Genomic DNA, 19255 nt, shown 5'->3' with positions numbered 1-19255 from the left:
GCAGTGTTCGAAGGGGTCAGCATGCCTTACCTTGGTTCATCCCAACCACACAGCTACGAGACTGGTCTTTTACAGGCGAGGAAACTGAGGCTCACAGAGATTTTTAAAACTTCCCCCGATCGATCCACAGTTAGGAAGCTCACTCTCACCCTTTAGGAGAGCAGGGTCAGTGAGGCAGCCCTTGGCCTCAGAAGACCCGCAGTTCAGAGGAAGGCCCGGGCGGGAGCTAAATCAGCGCCAAGTGGTGAGATAAGTGCCATGCATGTAACAGGGCGCGAGTTAGTAAGAAACCGCTGGCCTCAGCCCCCCGGCCCCTCCCCTAGGCAAGCCAGACCCACATTGTGCTTCCAATAAAAGCTCCCAGGGGCTTCAGGAGCGGGCGAGCTCCCCAAGCTGGGAGGAGGGGTGCAGGCATTCTGGGCTGTGTGGCAGTGCAGTGCTGCCTCACGGTGCCCAGGGCGGTGACAGGACCCAGGGGAGTGCCCTCCCGTCCCCCTATAAACCCCCCCCCCCCACGCTGCCTGGGCACTCATGCCCAAGCTGGGAAGGAGCAGCGAGGACCCCGCCCACCAGGGCAGGCACTTGGCCGGCGCTGCTCTGATCGGAGCCCAGAGGGCTCTCCATGAGTGTCTGCCCTGCGCATGCCGCTCCGCACTCTCACTCTGGAGGCAGGGAGCGGCTCCCGCAGCCACAGAACGTAAATGATTATACTCTGGGGCAGGAGGGCTTGGCATCAGACCTAGTTTTATTTGGAATAACCAACTCCTATGGCGGACTCGGCGCCGTCGGCGGGCGGGGAGGTGCATGCAAATCTGGGGGCGGCGCGGGGAGGTGCATGCAAATCTGGGGGCGGTGCGGGGAGGCGAGGCGGGGCGGGCGCGGGGAGGCGAGGCGGGGCGGGCGCGGGGAGGCGGGGCGGGCGGTCCCGCCCCAGGAAAGCCCCGAGCAGCGCCGTCGGCTGGGCCACCCCAGGGTCCCCACTTCCCGCTCGGGCGCCGGCTGGGGAATGGACTGGAGCGCCCAGGTAGGACGCGGGGTCCGTGCGGGGCGGAGGCCGGGGTTCGCCGGGGGCGCGTGGCCGGCGTCCGGGAAGTGCGAGGACCGCCGCCGGTGGGGCCAGGCGCGGGGGCCCTGGACCGCCCGACCTGCACCCGGACCGCCCTCGGGCTTCTCGCCTTTCGGAGAGCGGCCCGCTCCATCCTTGTCGCCCAAGGGCAGCCGAGGCGGGGAGCTGGGAAGGCAGGCTGACCCCTGGATGCTCGGACACCCGGCGGGCCCCCCAAACTCGTGCATCTGAGACAGTCTCTCGGGGTTTAGGAACGCCAGGGTCGCGGGGTAAGGCAGGTCCTGGGCCGCCACCTCGGCCAGGACACCGCAGCTGGTGAGGCCGGAGGGGAGAGAAGGGTTGGGAAAGTCCTGAAAACTGTGAATTGATTGCCAGGTCCAAGAATCTGGGGAAACACGGCCTTCCACCTTGGGCCTCCTCATTTGAATGCTGTTGGGTGGACCCAGCACTGGGACACCTTTGTGCGGGCTGTCCTGGGCGCTGACAGTGTTCGGAGTTAAGTCAGAATACTTTCTCCTCGTGCCATGCATCACGGCCATTTTCCAGGTTAGGGGGCGATGGCACAGGCAGCTTAAATAACCCCCGGGAAAGCGTGGGGCAGGGTGGGAATCTGGGCAGTCTGCCGCCAGAGCCCGCTGCCTCCACCTGGCCATGGTATTTGTCAAACTTCCCCAGGAACGAATTCTCCGGGGATCTGTTAACTGCAGGCTCCCAGGCCCCTTCCCCAAGATAGATTCAATAAATTCAGGAATCTGGATTTAAAAACAAGTCTATATAATAAAGAGGTAATATGCAAATTAACCCTCACACCCGCACAAGATGGCTTCCTATGACCAGGCCAGCAGGGGGGTTAGTGAGGGAAGACCAAATGACTGAACAGCAGGCTACGTGGGGCGACCAGGCTGGCGGGGGGTGGGGGAGCAGTAAGAGGCGACCAGGCCACCCGTGGGGTTAGTTAGGGGAGACCAGGCCAGTGTGGGGGGGATGCAGTTGGGGCAATTAGGCTAGCAGGGCAGGGGGGAGGGCAATGAGGGGCGACTTGGCTGGCGGGGGCGGGCAGTTAGGGACGACCAGGCAAGTGAGTGATTAGGAGCCAGCAGTCCAGGATTGTGAGAGGGATATCTGACTGCTGGTTTAGGCCCAATTGGGCCTAAACCACCAGTTGGACATCCCCCAAGGGGTCCTGGGGACCCCCCCTTCCCTGTGCATGAATTTTGTGCACCAGGCCTCTAGTATTTTCTATAATCAGAAGGGACTGGGACCAGGGACCGGTGGCGGATGCTAGGGTTCACAGCTCGCCCCCAGGTCAGCTCTAACCTGCTTGGGCCCCAGTCCTCTGTGAGCTGTGACCCTGCAGCTCCTCCCCTATCGGTGGCCTCTTAGGAGCTGGAGCATTTGTTGGGACATCAGCGCCTTTATTAAAACCTTAACGTCTGTTGGGGAAACTGAGGCTCGGGTGTCCATATGGCCAGGGGGTTCCAGAGTCCTGCAGAGGGCCCTGAACTCGGCTAGTCCAACCTGTGATTAGAGGAGGATGCTGAGGGTGGACGGGAGCGGCCAGCCCAGCCGATCCCTCCCTCCCAGCACTCACAGGGCTCCTCCTGGCACTGCTCCAGTGCTGCCCTGGGCACTGGTGTTTGCCCTGAGGAGGCCTCCCTCTGGGCGGGCGAGCACAGGGGGGGTGAGCAGCTCTTCACGGGGCAGGACCCTGAGCAGCCGGGCAGGGGAGCATGGGGGGAGGGTATGCTGGCAGTGGGAACAGCGTGGACAAAGGCTGGGAAGTGTGAAAGGTGTGGTGTGGGGTGCTGGGAGCAGGGAGAAGCCAGAGGGGATGGAAGGCGGGCGTGGCCACGTTGTGGAAGGTCTCGAGTGCCCTGCTGAGGCGTGGGCCGGTGTGTCCTGCCTTTGCCTGAGCCCTAAGAGCCGCCACGCAGACTCCTGGGCTCCCCCTGGCCTTGGGAGTTGAATCTGGAGGGAGGCCCAGGGAAGGCAGCGGGGGGAACCCACTAGCGAGGCGCCCTGGTTACGACACCCATTTCCCAGCAGGTGTGGGTGACCTCAGGATTTCCACATCAGAGCAGTGATGAGTGCTGGTGTTTGTACAGCGGAGCCCGGGGCTGCAGAAAGCCCAGCAGCCAGGGACGTTGTCCGCCCAGCGTCCCGTTTCCTGGTGCTCTGACTCAGAAAGGAGCTGGAGTGAGGTGTCAGGGAAGTGGGAAGGGGACCTTTCCTGGACCCTCCTCTCCTCCCCCTCCCCCCTGACCCGCCCCAGGATGGAGGCGTTTGGATCAAACAGCTCACTGCCCTCAGCTGCTTCCTGTGCACCGGGAGGGGGCAGGGACCGGAGGCCCCTCGGTGCGCCATTCCTCACATTTGTAAAATCGGGCATCTTATGAAACAGTTTCCAACACGTAGTCCATCCACAGTGAACACTCATGTCTATTGTTACTGTCAAGAAGTACAGCCTGCCCTGACCAGTGTCGCTCCGTGATTAGAGTGGCCGTACATGGAAGGGTCACAGGTTCGATTCCTGGTCGAGGGCTCGTACCTGGGTTGCAGGTTCAATGCCCAGGTCCCGGTTAGGGCTCGTGCAGGAGGCAACCAATCTGTGTGTCTCTCTCACATCAATGTTTCTCTTCCCCTCCCCCCCACACCCTCTAAAAATCAATGGAAAGTAAGTCCTTGGGTGAGGATTAACAACTAAAAAAAAAAAAAGCAAAAAAGCACAGCCCAGAGGTTCAGAGCATGGGCTCTGGATCCCCATTGCCTGGGGCTGAGAGTGCTTTGCTACTTACTACGTAGCTGACTTCTCAGGACCTCAGTTTCCCCATTTGTGAAAGTATAGTGACTACTTTATATGGTTGTAGTGATGCTGAAAATAAGTGTCGAGCATACAGAACAATGCCCGGAACAGAGTAAGCACCATGGATTTGTTAAATATTAAGAGATTAACCCCATTGGATGGGGGTTAGTCCGCCCATTTTGCAGGTGAGGAAACAGAATCAGCGATGTGTGTGGTGGCCTGGCCTGAGGTCCCACGTGTAGGACTGACAGGGAGGGATTCGAACCTACTTCCCTCCCCAGCCTGTGTTCTTCCCCGTCCCAGTTAGCTGGGGTGACCAAGAGGGACATCTTTCCCAGCATTCCTCATGGCAGGCCCTGTGGAGACATACCTGGCCACGTGAGACCAGACTTCCCTTGGCTGGTCTGGAAGACAGGCCGATGGCTTGCGGGGCCGTTGTATGAACTTGCCCTTGCCAGAGGGGATGGGAGAACCCAGCGGTGGCTGCAGGGTCCTGCAGGAGCCAGCGTCGGATGGGCCGTATTCCCGTTGCTTGTTGTGTGACTTCCAGCAAGTCTTTCTGCTCCTCTGAGCTGGAGGCACAGAGATGGGCTTGAAGGCAGGGCCCCAGTTCAGATGTGAGCTTGCTGCTTCCCATCTGTGACTGGAGGCAGCGGCCTAACCTCTCTGAGCCTCGGTTTGCTTGTCTGTAAAATGGGTGGGGGGGCGGGGGAGGGTGTTCACAAGATAATTTTTATAGGCACCTTGCCCATGACTCAGTGATTGCAGTTTCTGCCCCACTTAGGACAGAGTCACCTTTCCATATCCAACACCTGCCTTCCTCATTCATTTCTTCTTTGAATGTGTATTGGGCACGGACCTGTGCAGGCAGGTGCCAGGTGCTGCCGACAGAGCACTGGAAGGTCCCTGCCCTCCTGAGCTTAAATTCCACCTGAGAAGACAGGCCATACCTACAAACATGCTCACAGACCCCACCCTTATCTGTAATTCCTAAAGCCACCGGCTCGGAAAACCGCAAGTTTTTTCACGACCTGACCCGAGCTCAGCTTGAGGCCACTGGGGCCTTTATTTGTCCCCCTCGCTGAGCGCGTCATCCTGCAGGGATGTCCCTGTGCTGGGTCCCGGGTGCTGCGTGGGGGGGAGGGGGGCTTCCGTCGGCGGGTATTTGTTCACGGTGACCTTTGTATAATCGGAGGGCTTCTGGCCCCAGGATTTCGCTGAGGGAACGTGGACCTGCGATGTCCTGTCGCAGTGACAGCGCCCGAAGGGGAAGGGGAGAGGGTGACGCGGGCCATGGCCTCCCTGCGGAGGACATTAAAGACGGGCAGGGGGGGAGTAGAGAAGGTCTCCATCGCCCACCCGCTTCCGCCGCCGCTCGCCTGCTCCGTGGGCCGCTCGGCTCACACGTCTGAGCCTTTCCAGGAAGCGCTGGTGCCCCAGGTTCAGCCGGGGCTCCGTGGACTCATCCTCACTCTGGGCCCCGGGCCCCTCGCCTCCAGGTTGCTGAAGAAAGCCCGGGTCTGGGCTGAAGCGGCCTGGGTGCTGGGCCTGCCGGGCCGGTCACCAGCCGTTTTGTGGGGCAGGTGTCCTGAGGGGAGGACGTGTGCAGGGACTAGCAGCCTCCAGCCCGCAGAGCAGCTCACAGGCTCAGATTGACGGTCCTGAGGCCAGCGCGGGGCTCATGCACTCAGCGAACATGCCAGGGGCTGGGGACACAGCCCGAGGGGCTGACTTTTGGGCTGAGACCTGAAGTAGAAGACACACGACTATCCCGACTATCCCGGAGAGAGAACAGCAAGTGCGAAGGCCCCGAGGTGGGGACACTCGGTGTGTTGGACCCACAACAAGGAAGCTGATGCGGTTGGCTGGAACTGAGCCAGGAGGAGAGGGGGCGGCCATAGGGGGCCCCCAGCAGCCCGGTGCCTGCACGATCTCACTGGACTGGTAGACTAGCCCTTCAAAGCAGGACCCGCTCGTCTCCAGACGTCACAGACGAGGAAACAGGCAGAGAACCGTCTAGTAACGCACGCGTCCAGAGGCACAGCTGCGAGGTGGCGGGCAGGGCTGTGACCCGCCGCTCCAGGGTCCGCAGGCTTCACCACTGAGTTTAAACACATAATGGAAACGGGGCTCAAGTGCCGAGGGCCGCCTGCTGCTGCCATCACTGCTGGTGTGCCCGCCTGCGGTGGGCCAGCCCGCAGCCCCGTGGACGTGGTCAGGCCAGGAGTGGCATGACAGACGGTCACTTACCAGTGAGCACCTTCCCCAGGGCCAGACAGTGAGGACACACCCAAGCAGAGGGGACGCGGGGTCGGGGGGGGGGAGGGCACAGGACCAGTGGAGGCCCCACTCCGTAGCAGGCACTGTGCTGGGTAGCACTGGGTGCCTCCCCATTTCCCTGAGGAGGGGCAGAGTCTGGATTCAAGCCCAGGCCGCTGACCGGGAATCGTTCACTTGCTCGTAGCCGCTGTGCTGAGCCGTCCCCACGAGGCGTGGAGGCAGAGACGGGGTTTCTTGGTGGGAGATAAGGGAGCGCAGGCACTGAGAGGGGAGGAAGGCCGCGGCTCCCGAGCAGCCAGGACGTGTGGTGCCTTTTCGGAGGGGACAGGCCCTTCTCGGGAGGAGAGACACCAGTCTCCGGCCGGCAGCCCTCCGAGCCCAGCCTGCCCGCAGGGATGGAGCAGAGGCCTCCGCGGCCCCGCCCCGCCGCTGGGCAGCCCCGGCAGAAGATCTCTCCTGAGATGGAGCCAATCAGCTTCCCAGGAGCTTTCACGTCCTGGCTCCGGTTCTGCCCCTGGGAGGGATGACCATCGCCCTCCAACAACTGCCCAGCACTTCTCTCTCAGACGACACAGCCGGAGTTCTCAGTCATTCTTCTTGACTCAGGGGACGGTAAAGAGATCAGTCTGGCCTTGGACATGATCCGGGTGGTCAGAGTCCCCTCCCTATAAAACTCATTACTTCCCACAGAGCCTGGAGAGGAGAGAGACTCTCGCCTCCTTGGATCTGGAGCTCATGCCCCTGGTCCCCCTCCCCCTCTTACCCTCCCTCCCAACCCCCCAATGGGATGAGAATAACAGCCAGCACCTGCCATGGTCCTCGGACGGACTGGGAAGGTGGAGCCAGCCTGTGCCCAGATGGCTCCTCCAGGGGGACCGGCCGCCGGTTCATGAAGGGGGCCCCAGTATCCAGCCTCTCCTGTCCCTCTAATGGCTGGAGGGACAGGGGACAGGCCGGGCAGTTGTGGTGACGTCTGCGGACCTCAGGGAGGAGGCCCCCTGAGAGTCGGGACTTCGCGAGTGACTGACTGTCGCTAACACAGCCAATTTCTGATCAGCGCCCCGAGGCCTGACATCATGTGTCTTGTCTCCAAGGAAATGAGTAATAACTGTGGTAATGCCCCAATTAGCGTCTCCCCAGAGGTCCGCTCTCCGGTGGCCCATGTGCCTGCATTAGGGCCTTAAGGGGACTCCGAGCCAGGAGGGGTCAGTGTTATCCAGCAGTGAGAGGGGGACCATGCCAGCTGCCCAGGCGCCCTGCGCACGGCCAGGGGGAGTGTGTTCAGTCATTCTCCCGTCACAGGCTCTGGGGCCACAGCAGGAAGGTGGCGGGCACAGGCTCTGGCCCTGTGGGAGCTGGCATCCGGTGGGCATCTGGACAGTGCCGGGAAGGGTGCGTGTGTGATGTGCTGCAGGGTAAGTGCTGTGCAGAGAAAGGAAGCAGGACGGGGGCTTGGAGGGCTGCTGGCTCAGCCTCCCCCCGGGCCTCCGGGCCTCCTGCCGATGGCGTGGCCTCCAGAATCCTAGATGGAGTCGCCTGTGCCTCCCCAGGGGCCCCACTGGCTGCTCGGACTCAGCCTGTCCACAGCCGGCACAAGGGCACACACTGCCATAAAGTGGCCGTTGGCACAAGATGCCAGCCTGTCCCCAAGATGGCGCCTCCCTCCAGGGCTCAGGCCCGCCTGCCATGGAGGAGGCCCCAGCTCCAGCCTCTCCTGCTCCTCTCAGAGTCGTGGCTCACTGCACAGCCGCCGGCCTTCAGCCACAGCTAGTGCCTCACATCTGTCTCCAGCCCGAGCTTCCTCCTGAGTCCAGCCACCGGGACGTGTGGCCTCCCGGCCACCGGGACATGGGCCTCCCGGCCACCGGGACGTGTGGCCTCCCAGCCACCGGGACGTGTGGCCTCCCAGCCACCGGGACTTGGGCCTCCCGGCCACCGGGACTTGGGCCTCCCGGCCACCGGGACTTGGGCCTCCCAGCCACCGGGACATGGGCCTCCCGGCCACCGGGACCTGGGCCTCCCGGCCACCGGGACATGGGCCTCCCAGCCACCGGGACATGTGGCCTCCCAGCCACCGGGACATGGGCCTCCCGGCCACCGGGACATGGGCCTCCCAGCCACCGGGACATGTGGCCTCACAGCCACCGGGACTTGGGCCTCCCGGCCATCGGGACATGGGCCTCCCGGCCACTGGGACGTGTGGCCTCCCGGCCACCGGGACATGGGCCTCCCAGCCACTGGGACGTGTGGCAGCCACCGGGACATGGGCCTCCCGGCCACCGGGACATGGGCCTCCCGGCCACCGGGACATGGGCCTCCCGGCCACCGGGACATGGGCCTCCCAGCCACCGGGACATGGGCCTCCCGGCCACCGGGACATGGGCCTCCCGGCCACCGGGACTTGGGCCTCCCGGCCACCGGGACATGGGCCTCCCAGCCACCGGGACATGTGGCCTCCCAGCCACCGGGACATGGGCCTCCCGGCCACCGGGACGTGTAGCCTCCCAGCCACCGGGACATGGGCCTCCCGGCCACCGGGACATGTGGCCTCCCAGCCACCGGGACATGTGGCCTCCCGGCCACCGGGACATGGGCCTCCCGGCCACCGGGACCTGGGCCTCCCGGCCATCGGGACCTGGGCCTCCCGGCCACCGGGACCTGTGGGTCCCTCCCAGCCACCGGGACATGTGGCCTCCCGGCCACCGGGACGTGTGGCCTCCCGGCCACCGGGACGTGTGGCCTCCCAGCCACCGGGACATGTGGCCTCCCGGCCACCGGGACATGGGCCTCCCGGCCACCGGGACATGGGCCTCCCAGCCACTGGGACATGTGGCCTCACAGCCACCGGGACTTGGGCCTCCCGGCCATCGGGACATGGGCCTCCCGGCCACTGGGACGTGTGGCAGCCACCGGGACATGGGCCTCCCAGCCACTGGGACGTGTGGCAGCCACCGGGACTTGGGCCTCCCAGCCACTGGGACGTGTGGCAGCCACCGGGACATGGGCCTCCCAGCCACTGGGACGTGTGGCAGCCACCGGGACATGGGCCTCCCAGCCACTGGGACGTGTGGCAGCCACCGGGACTTGGGCCTCCCAGCCACTGGGACGTGTGGCAGCCACCGGGACATGGGCCTCCCGGCCACCGGGACTTGGGCCTCCCAGCCACTGGGACGTGTGGCAGCCACCGGGACGTGTAGCCTCCCGGCCACCGGGACTTGGGCCTCCCAGCCACTGGGACGTGTGGCAGCCACCGGGACGTGTAGCCTCCCGGCCACCGGGACTTGGGCCTCCCAGCCACTGGGACGTGTGGCAGCCACCGGGACGTGTAGCCTCCCAGCCACCGGGACTTGGGCCTCCCAGCCACCGGGACGTGTGGCCTCCCAGCCACCGGGACATGGGCCTCCCGGCCACCGGGACGTGTAGCCTCCCAGCCACCGGGACATGGGCCTCCCGGCCACCGGGACATGGGCCTCCCGGCCACCGGGACATGGGCCTCCCGGCCACCGGGACATGGGCCTCCCGGCCACCGGGACATGGGCCTCCCGGCCACCGGGACATGGGCCTCCCGGCCACCGGGACATGGGCCTCCCGGCCACCGGGACTTGGGCCTCCCGGCCACCGGGACGTGGGCCTCCCAGCCACCGGGACCTGTGGCCTCCCAGCCACCGGGACTTGGGCCTCCCAGCCACCGGGACTTGGGCCTCCCAGCCATCGGGACCTGGGCCTCCCAGCCACCGGGACTTGGGCCTCCCAGCCACCGGGACTTGGGCCTCCCAGCCACCGGGACCTGGGCCTCCCGGCCACCGGGACTTGGGCCTCCCGGCCACCGGGACATGTGCCTCCCAGCCACCGGGACATGGGCCTCCCAGCCACCGGGACTTGGGCCTCCCAGCCACCGGGACATGGGCCTCCCAGCCACCGGGACATGGGCCTCCCAGCCACCGGGACTTGGGCCTCCCAGCCACCGGGACCTGGGCCTCCCGGCCACCGGGACATGGGCCTCCCGGCCACCGGGACCTGGGCCTCCCAGCCATCGGGACTTGGGCCTCCCGGCCACCGGGACATGGGCCTCACAGCCACCGGGACGTGTGGCCTCCCGGCCACCGGGACGTGTAGCCTCCCAGCCACCGGGACATGGGCCTCCCGGCCACCGGGACATGGGCCTCACAGCCACCGGGACGTGTGGCCTCCCGGCCACCGGGACATGGGCCTCACAGCCACCGGGACGTGTGGCCTCCCAGCCATCGGGACTTGGGCCTCACAGCCACCGGGACGTGTGGCCTCCCGGCCACCGGGACGTGTGGCCTCCCGGCCACCGGGACATGGGCCTCACAGCCACCGGGACATGGGCCTCCCGGCCACCGGGACATGGGCCTCACAGCCACCGGGACTTGGGCCTCCCGGCCACCGGGACATGGGCCTCCCGGCCACCGGGACATGGGCCTCCCGGCCACCGGGACATGGGCCTCCCGGCCACCGGGACTTGGGCCTCCCGGCCACCGGGACTTGGGCCTCCCAGCCACCGGGACATGGGCCTCCCAGCCATCGGGACCTGGGCCTCCCGGCCATCGGGACCTGGGCCTCCCGGCCACCGGGACATGGGCCTCCCAGCCATCGGGACCTGGGCCTCCCGGCCATCGGGACCTGGGCCTCCCGGCCACCGGGACATGGGCCTCCCGGCCATCGGGACTTGGGCCTCCCGGCCACCGGGACTTGGGCCTCCCGGCCACCGGGACATGGGCCTCCCAGCCACCGGGACATGGGCCTCCCAGCCACCGGGACATGGGCCTCCCGGCCACCGGGACATGTGGCCTCCCAGCCACCGGGACGTGTGGCCTCCCAGCCACCGGGACATGGGCCTCCCAGCCACCGGGACATGTGGCCTCCCAGCCACCGGGACATGGGCCTCCCAGCCACCGGGACCTGGGCCTCCCAGCCACCGGGACCTGGGCCTCCCGGCCACCGGGACATGGGCCTCCCAGTCACCGGGACTTGGGCCTCCCGGCCACCGGGACTTGGGCCTCCCGGCCACCGGGACATGGGCCTCCCGGCCACCGGGACGTGTGGCCTCCCGGCCACCGGGACATGGGCCTCCCGGCCACCGGGACGTGTGGCCTCCCGGCCACCGGGACGTGTGGCCTCCCGGCCACCGGGACATGTGGCCTCCCGGCCACCGGGACATGGGCCTCCCGGCCACCGGGACATGTGGCCTCCCAGCCACCGGGACTTGGGCCTCCCAGCCACCGGGACTTGGGCCTCCCGGCCACCGGGACTTGGGCCTCCCGGCCACCGGGACATGGGCCTCCCGGCCACCGGGACGTGGGCCTCCTGGATGGCTCCAGGGCCACTGCCCTTGTGAAGTCACGTGTCTGCAGTGTGGCAGAGTGTGTGGTCTCTCCCAGCAAGCTGGCTCCTTTCCTAGCGCCACTGCCCGCCAAGGTCACCTCCGCCCCCAGCTGCCACCAGCAGCCACTGCCTCTGCCACGCCCACTCCCAGGCAGGGCGGAGCCTGCCACCTCCTCCAGCTCCAGCTCCCGTCCTCCTGCCCCCTGTTGGCTCACACCGGTGGATGGGATTTCCGGACAGCAGCCTCTCCTGCTGAACCTCCCTCAGGGCCTCCACTGCCTGGGGGCATCAGGACTGCTCGCCATGCCTGCAGACAGGCTGTCTCTGGCCCTGCTGACCCCCTGCTCCATGCCGACCTCTCCTACCCAGCGCCGCAGCCAAGGGGCTGGCTTATGTGGTGAGAGCTGGCTGTGCGTCCTCCTGGCCCTTCGCTCCCTCTTCACTTGTCCCTTCCCTCCTTCTTCTCTCCCAGGAGCCTTCAGAATCTGTAAAATCTATATATATCAAAGGTTAATATGCAAAGTGTCCCCTCGGGAGTTCGACTGCTCGCTGTGACATATGCTGACCACCAGGGGTGGCGCGGAACATGGTGGGCGACTAGCGGATGCGGTGGGGTGCTGAGGGAGTGCGGGAAGGAGGAGGCAGGGAGGAAGGGAGGTGGTGAACCTGATGGCCCTGATCGCTGGCCAGGCCTAGGGACCCTCCCCATGCACGAATTTCGTGCACCAGGCCTCTAGTGGGTTTAATAATCATACTCGCCTCAGGGGGGGTGGGCCTTAGAGCATCTGAACAGCACGTGGCATGGAGGGAGGCTGTGCACGGCCTCAGTGAGGACACAGTGACGTGCACGTGGCCATGTACCGAGTGCCGCTGTGTGCCAGCCCCGGCTCGGGGTTCAGGTTCTGATGAGGACCGTCCCCTGCCCTCAGGGAGACGCGGTGCCCTCTGGGACATTCTCCTCCCTCTCCACACTCCCGCCTCCCCTGGAGAATTCTGTTCGTCCTCCCCGGGTCACCCCCGGAGGAGCAGCGTGCCCCTCACCCACGGCGCCTCCTGCTGCCTCTCACATTTTCCTAGGGTGCTGCCCCCTGCTCTCTGCGGCCTGCTTCTCACGCGGTTCCTCCAGGGTCCACGCCACCGGGTAAACGGCCACTCCACCCGCTCAGGCTCCGGCCTCGCTCCTCCCCTTTTCCTCTCACCCACCCCAAGTTCCACCCTGTGGGCGCCACCTTCAGCCAGATCCAGGCCCCAGCCCCTCTCCCCAGTCCTTCCCCACAACCCTGTGCGAGCCCCACACCTGCTTCCCGGGCCAGTGCAGCGGTCCCCTCACCGGGCCCTGCGTCGGCCCTGGGCCGCAGGCCTTTCCCACCTCACAGCCCGAGGGATGGTTTGAAAAGTCCCGGTGTCACGTCCCTGCTCAGACCTTCCAGTAACTTCTCTTCTCACCCAAATATTTGTCAAAAGGAAGAAGGAAGAAGGAAGAAAGGAATGAATGAGTGAATGGCCTTGTTCGCATCTGTAGTACCTGGCACATAGTAGGTGCTCGGAAAACACCTGCAACCAGGACACACAAGGGCATGGGTGAATGGGTGAGGACCTGGAGCACACAGTAGGTACGCAGGAGCCTGGTGGGCTCCGTTGGCTGAGTTCCTGATTCTTGCTCCTGGTTCTTGCTCCAGCAGAGCCAGCATGCCGCCAGCCCTCCCGCCACTGGCTGGGCTGGAGGAGGGGCGGGCAGGCTGAGCCCACGCCATCTGGGGCCCTGGCCTGGCCTGTCTCACTGTCCTGGGTGGGGCTGTTGACGCGGCTGCTGGTTCTGGGAACCCGGGCCAGGCAGCAGTTCCGGGAAGGCTGCTGCCTCAGGGAGAAGTGTGTCCCTGGCCCCCTGCCGTACCGCCCCGCTGTCCCCGAGGCCGAGGCAGCTCCCGGCGGCCTAGGACTGCGGAGTTTTAGGGACCAGTGGCTCCAAGGGAGGCCCCCGCGGCCCCCGAGTGCCGCTGGCTTCCTCCACAGGCCTCTCGTCATGGGCCTGGCTGCATCCTGTCTGCGGATCCAGCCCTTCTCGGGGGTCTGTGGTCAGCAGTGAGGAGAGGAGCAAGAGGCCCGCACACCCTCTGGGCTCAGGAAGCGCCTCGGTCACTTCCGGACGGTGCTGGCCGCGGACATTGCAAGGCTCGCCGCTCACCTGCCCCGGTAAAGCGTGAGTGAGAGGGGTTTCTCTGCCGGGGCGCTCCCTCTGAACTGCTGTCTTCCCAGCTCAGGCTGTCACCCACTCTGCTGCTTCCCAACTCCGTGACCTTGGCCTTGTCGCCTCCCTTCTCTGGGCCTCGGTTTTTCTCTTTGGACAATGACACCACATCCCAGGGTTGCAGGGGATGCATTTCACAGGCAGCAGGACACAGTGATTAGGCCCCTGGATTCTGGACTGAGACTGACCAGGGTCAGTCTCTAGCGCTGTGACCACAAGCAAGTGCTCTCACCTCTCTGTGCCTCAGTCTCCTCATCTGGAAAATGGGGATTTTAATGGTACCTACCTCGTAGAGTTGCTGTGAGAACCAAGTTGGTTAACACACTGTAAGCACTGAGAACAATGCCGGGCACGTGATAAGCATTACGAATGCATAGCAATCATTATGGGCAAAAGCTCGGTACATACCCATGTTTAAGGGTAGATGACTGATTTTTGTTATTGCTGAAGGTTAGCCAACCACTCATTTCATAGCTGTTTATTGAGCACACACTGGGCACGGATCAGGCCCTGTTTAGGCACCGGGGACAAGGCAATGCCCACGGCAGACCACAGCTCGGCCCTCCTGGGTTTGCACTCTCCTCTACATGTGAAGACACATCACTTAAACGTCACAGGCCATGTTTCACACCCCCACTTCAGGGCCTCGCAGCAGAACGAGAGGGGCTGTTTCTCCTTTGCCTCTGTTTCTTACAGGCATGCTTGTCTTATTGCTTTGTAAGACCTCTTTATATATTAAGGCCATTAACCCTCCATCATGTATATTGCTATCTCTTTCTCGTCTTTTGCTTGCTTGCTGCTTTTTTAATGGCATGTTTTGACCTGGGGAAGTTGGAAATTTTTTTTTGCAGTCAGATCTTTCTATCTTTGCCATCTGCCTCCTGAAATAAAACCGGCACTCACACGTGTAATCTCAGAGATGTGATTAGAGACGGCGATAAGTACATGGCAGCTGTAAGCAGGGGCTGCGATGAGTGCCAGGGGCAGCCCTGGTTAGGGGATGGGTTTCTGGGTGCAAAGGCTGCACGGGACAGAAGGGCCGGGAGTGTCAGAGGCCAGTGGGATGCAGACTTGTGGGGGAGGGGGAGGGGACAGTGGATGGGTGGCAGGGGCTTGAGGTTTCTTATTTCCTGAAACCTTTCACTTTAAGACAGCTGTGGGCTCCCATGCAGGGGTAAGAAATGATACGGAGACGCCCTGTACGCTCAGCTTCGCGCAGGTGACACCTTCCAGAACGGAGGTGCATGGCCACAGCCAGGACCTGGTGCAGCTCCCCCCGCTTTCCTGCACTCCCCCGCTTTCCAGGCCTTCATTCTGTGCAGTTCCATCGCACGCACAGCTTGTGTCTCCCCGCACAGGCTAGACGCAGAGCGGTCTGTCCTCACAGGGATCCCTCCCTGTGATGCCTTTTATAGCCACACCGCCCTCCCCGCCTGCCTGCCTGCCCCCACTCACCCGCAGTAACCTGCTCTCCCTCTCCCATGCTGCCGTTCAGGAGCGTTCCACATTGACACGTTACATACATGGAGTCAGGCAGAGCGTCCCTTTGGATGGGCCGCCTTCGCTCCCGGGCGTGGACTGTGTTCCGTGTGGGGATGACTCCTGGGGAGCTGTGCCTCGGAGTGAAGACACCTTCAGAGCCGGAGGCCAGTGAAGGCCTGAGGGGCAGTTCGTGGCCTGGGTGCCAGCAGCATGGAGAAGGCTGGGGTGACCCAGGTCTGCAGCAACTGTGGACGGCCCCGTGGCCCCGTCCCATTATTCTCTCAGCCTCACTCTGGGCTGAGGAAAATCCTGCCACAACCCTGTTCCAAGACCCTCAAAATCTGCTCATTGCCCAGAGGAGGGGCTCAGGGGATCTGTGGACCCCTAAGGTGGAATGCAAAGTTAAATGCCTGCACTTGTCTACAAAGAGGGATTGGAGTTTGCACCCATGTTCAGATGGGCCTGTGGTCCTCAGGACATGAAGGACTCTGCTGGCAGACAGAGGGAGAGGCTGGGCGCTGAGGCTCTGGGGCCTGAGCGCCCTGCTCACAGCCGGGCCTGCCACACTGCAGCCAGGGCCGTCGCTCACACCGCTCTGTGCCTTGGTTCCTCATCTGAAAATGGGGAGTAATAGCACCTACTTCATGGGGCTGTTTTAAATGAATTAATATGACTAAAATGTGTGGAGAGAGCCCTAGCTGGTTTGGCTCAGTGGGTAGAGCGTTGGCCTGCAAACTGAAGGGTTGTGGGTTCGATTCTGGTCAAGGGCATGTACCTCCTGTGAGAGACAACCAATCGATGTGTCTCACATCGATGTTTCTCTCTCTGTCTCTCCCCTTTCCTTCTACTCTCTAAAAATCAATGGAAAAATATCTGCGAGTGAGGATTAACAAAAGAAAAATACCAAATTGTGCAGAGGGATGTGGTAAATATCGTAGTTAAGTGAACGATGAGGCTGCCCTCTGGCCTTGGGGCCTCTGTGCCCGTTGTCATCCTCTCAACAAGCTGCAAGTCAGCAGCATTTCTTCCAGAGGGAAGCACAGAGGTTTGGGCACCGTCACCTCCCTTGTCCTGGATCTCATATCTCTGTTCACATGGCTTTAGTTGGTGTTTTTGTTTAAGTTGATGCTTCACCTGTGGCTCATGGGGGTTTGCAGACAACACTGGCCCTGCTTGCACCCACTGATGGCGTGGAGTGATTGGGGCTGGTGCCAGGAGCAGGTGTGAGTGGCTGCTGCCCTGATCGCCCCTCAGGAGCAGGGGGAGGCAGAGAAGCCCTCAGGGGCGATTGGGCCACTGATGGCGCCAAGTGATTGGCACCAGCGCTGGGCACTGGCAGCAGGTGCGAGCGGTGGCTCCAGCACCAGCTGTGGGTGCAAGCGGGGCTGGCACTGGCAGCAGGTGTGAGCACCAAGCGGGACCGCGGCACGGGAGCAAAGAATTTTCAGTAACCACCAGAGGCTCACCCCGATGACAGCGACTGGCACCCCACCGTGGTCTGGCGCCCCCACTCACCTGCCCACCATCCCACTGCAGCCGACTCCCATCATGGTCTGCACACCCCCCTGCTGGTCAGCGCACATCATAGTGACCGGATGTTCCACTGTTTGGTCTATTTGCACATTAGAGTTTAATATATAGAGAGATTATATAAAATTATAATGTTAGTTATTCTGACTCATTAATTAGTAAATCACTAACATGAGGTTGGTGGGAGCTAGAGGCTACTGTGGCGACGAGAGCTGTCCCTGCTCCCCCTTGTGACCTGTCCCTGCAGACTCCTGCATCCCTGCTCTGACTCCCGGGGTTACAGTGGTTTCTGTAATGTCTGTTGTGATGCTTCAGTTGTGCCCATGTGGGCCAGTGGGCACCGTTCCAGCTGACTCCTGTCCTTTACCGTGTCCCCAGCATTCCTGAGCACTTCCTTCCTTCCTGGCACAGCGACAATCCCGGCTGGCACCTCCCTGCTCCTGGAGCCAGAATTTCCCCAAGGGGCGCTGGCTCCTGTCAGAGCAGAAAAGGATTTAGAAGCCATGGCCTGGGCGCCGGGGCGCATGGTGACCCGATGCCCGGCTGGGTCCTGGGTGGACGAAGGGCGCTGTGGAGGCCGCTAGCAAAATGGAAGTAGGGTCAGCGGATTAGATTGCGTCGTGCATCTGTGTAATTTCCTGATTTTGCTGGTTGCACTGGGGCTATGCAGAGAATGTCCTTGTTTCCCTGAAATCTACACTGGAGTACCGAGGGGTAATTTATTCCTGTGAGTAAATAAATAAGAGAGAGAGGCTGAGGGAGGGAAATGAATGGAAAGGACGGGAGAGGGAAGGGTGGGATGGGCATGAGTGGGTGTGTCGGAGGAGCAGCAGGAGTGGAGGCGAGCAGGTGGCAGGAGCCAGGTGCACAGCGGCTGGGCTGGGGGAGGGAGGCGGCCGCTGGCAGAGCCTTCGCGTGGGACGAAGCCCCTGGAGAGCTTCACACGGGCTGGAGCTTCTGCTGTGGCTTCAGCCCCCACCGTGCTCCCGACACCGTGCTCCCCACACCGTGCTCCCCACACCGTGCTCCCGACACGCCTCCTCTGTGCAGGGCAGCTGCGAGCTTCCTGCCTGTCACTCCCGGTGCAGGGAGAGCCCAGAGCCCAGAGACGGTGACTGTCTGAACAGCACATGGTACTAAGCAGCAGGAGGAGGCCTGGCAGCTGCCTTTCTGAATATGACCCCAAGGCAGAGACCCAAGCAGGAACGAGGGTGGGCGCTGTCAGCATTGCCTGGAACACACCCCAGGACGGTGCTTTGTAGGGGGCATTTGGCATGAGGTGCCAGGAGTGTGGGGAGTGGCACTCCGTGGCCCAATGGGATCTGCTTCTGAGCATCTTCCTAATGAGAACCACTGGCGCCCTCCCCCATCCCTTCCTGTGCCAGGGGGCTTGAGGCCTCGGTGTGTCGGCTCATTGGTCCTCACAGCGCCCGGTGCGATGGAGACTGAGGTCGGAGGGCGAGCTGCTTGCTCAGGGGCCACAGGAGCGCGTGGCGGAGCAGGTGTGGACGCAAGGAGATACCAGGAGAGATGTGTGGTGGGGTCCCCCAGGGACGGGCAGACACCACCCCGTGCGGAACAAGGTAACAGAGTAAGCAAGGCTCAACCAGTGCCAGACCCACCACAGTGGGCACCACGGGCCCGCGGCTGTGGGCTCAGTTTTGTTGTGTGATGTTCACGATGCCCTGAGTTTAAAACACAAGCTTACATATGTAGAAGGTGCTGCTAGTTCGGTAAATAGGTTTCATATTCACCTCCCTATGTTCATAGCAGCGAATCTGAAGGACTAGAGACTAACATGTGAGGGGCATTGCTGGCCTTGTGATCTGGGGGATTTGAATTGTGTTCTCTCTCTGGGTGTCTGCACCTTCCAATCTTTATTCCCAGTTACGTCTTGTGGGATGTCGTTAACACAGCGAGGCCGGTACGTGATTACAGGGACATAAGCCACAGCACAGAGGGCCCTCCGTGGGGTCAGAAGTCGGGGCGGGGGTCGTGTGCTCTGTCAGCAGCACGCACAGGGCCGCAGGGCCGTGTAAGGGACTCTTAGCTCCAGCCTGTGGGCGCAGCCTCGGCTTGCCTGCCCGCGTGGGCTCGCTCATGCACTGGGGTCAGCAAGGTCAGCTGCCAGCCCCGCGGAGGGTGAGCTCCACAGGACTGGGCAGCCGCCCCTTGCCAATGCGGAAGGGGATCGCTGGGACTTGCCTGTCACCGTCCTCCAACAGGCGAGGCCAGGCGCGCTCTCCAGGCAGTGGCTGTGCCAGAGCAGGCCTGTGCATGCCTCACTCTGGCTAACATTCTGCTGGCCAAAGCTGGTCACATGGCGAGCCCAGAGTCCAAATGCCGGGGAACGCCCTGGCCAGAGCGGTGGGTGGGGGGGGGCACTGCAAGGTTACATGGACACAGGAGTGGAGAGTTGGGGCCACCATTTTAACACACCCAACAGCATCATTTTTAGCGGCCACTTAATACTTCACTGCATGTGTATATCATCATCTAT

At 63.1% G+C, this 19255-nt stretch overlaps 1 protein-coding gene across 1 annotated transcript in view; it reads left to right on the top strand.

Annotated features, from left to right (window-relative positions):
• The first annotated feature begins 940 nt into the window (after window positions 1-940).
• The window catches only part of LOC114228405 (interleukin-4 receptor subunit alpha-like), a 36832-nt gene continuing 18517 nt past the window's right edge, over window positions 941-19255 (top strand). Inside the window, 1 exon segment of the mRNA XM_054714551.1 lies at window positions 941-1024. The gene's annotated coding sequence lies outside the window, so the exon portion shown is untranslated.

Source organism: Eptesicus fuscus, chromosome 4, assembly GCF_027574615.1.
Source record: "Eptesicus fuscus isolate TK198812 chromosome 4, DD_ASM_mEF_20220401, whole genome shotgun sequence".
In the NCBI taxonomy this organism is placed as follows: Eukaryota; Metazoa; Chordata; class Mammalia; order Chiroptera; family Vespertilionidae; genus Eptesicus; species Eptesicus fuscus.
Note: the sequence above shows the minus strand (reverse complement) of the source record. Positions and strands in the feature narration are given on the sequence as shown.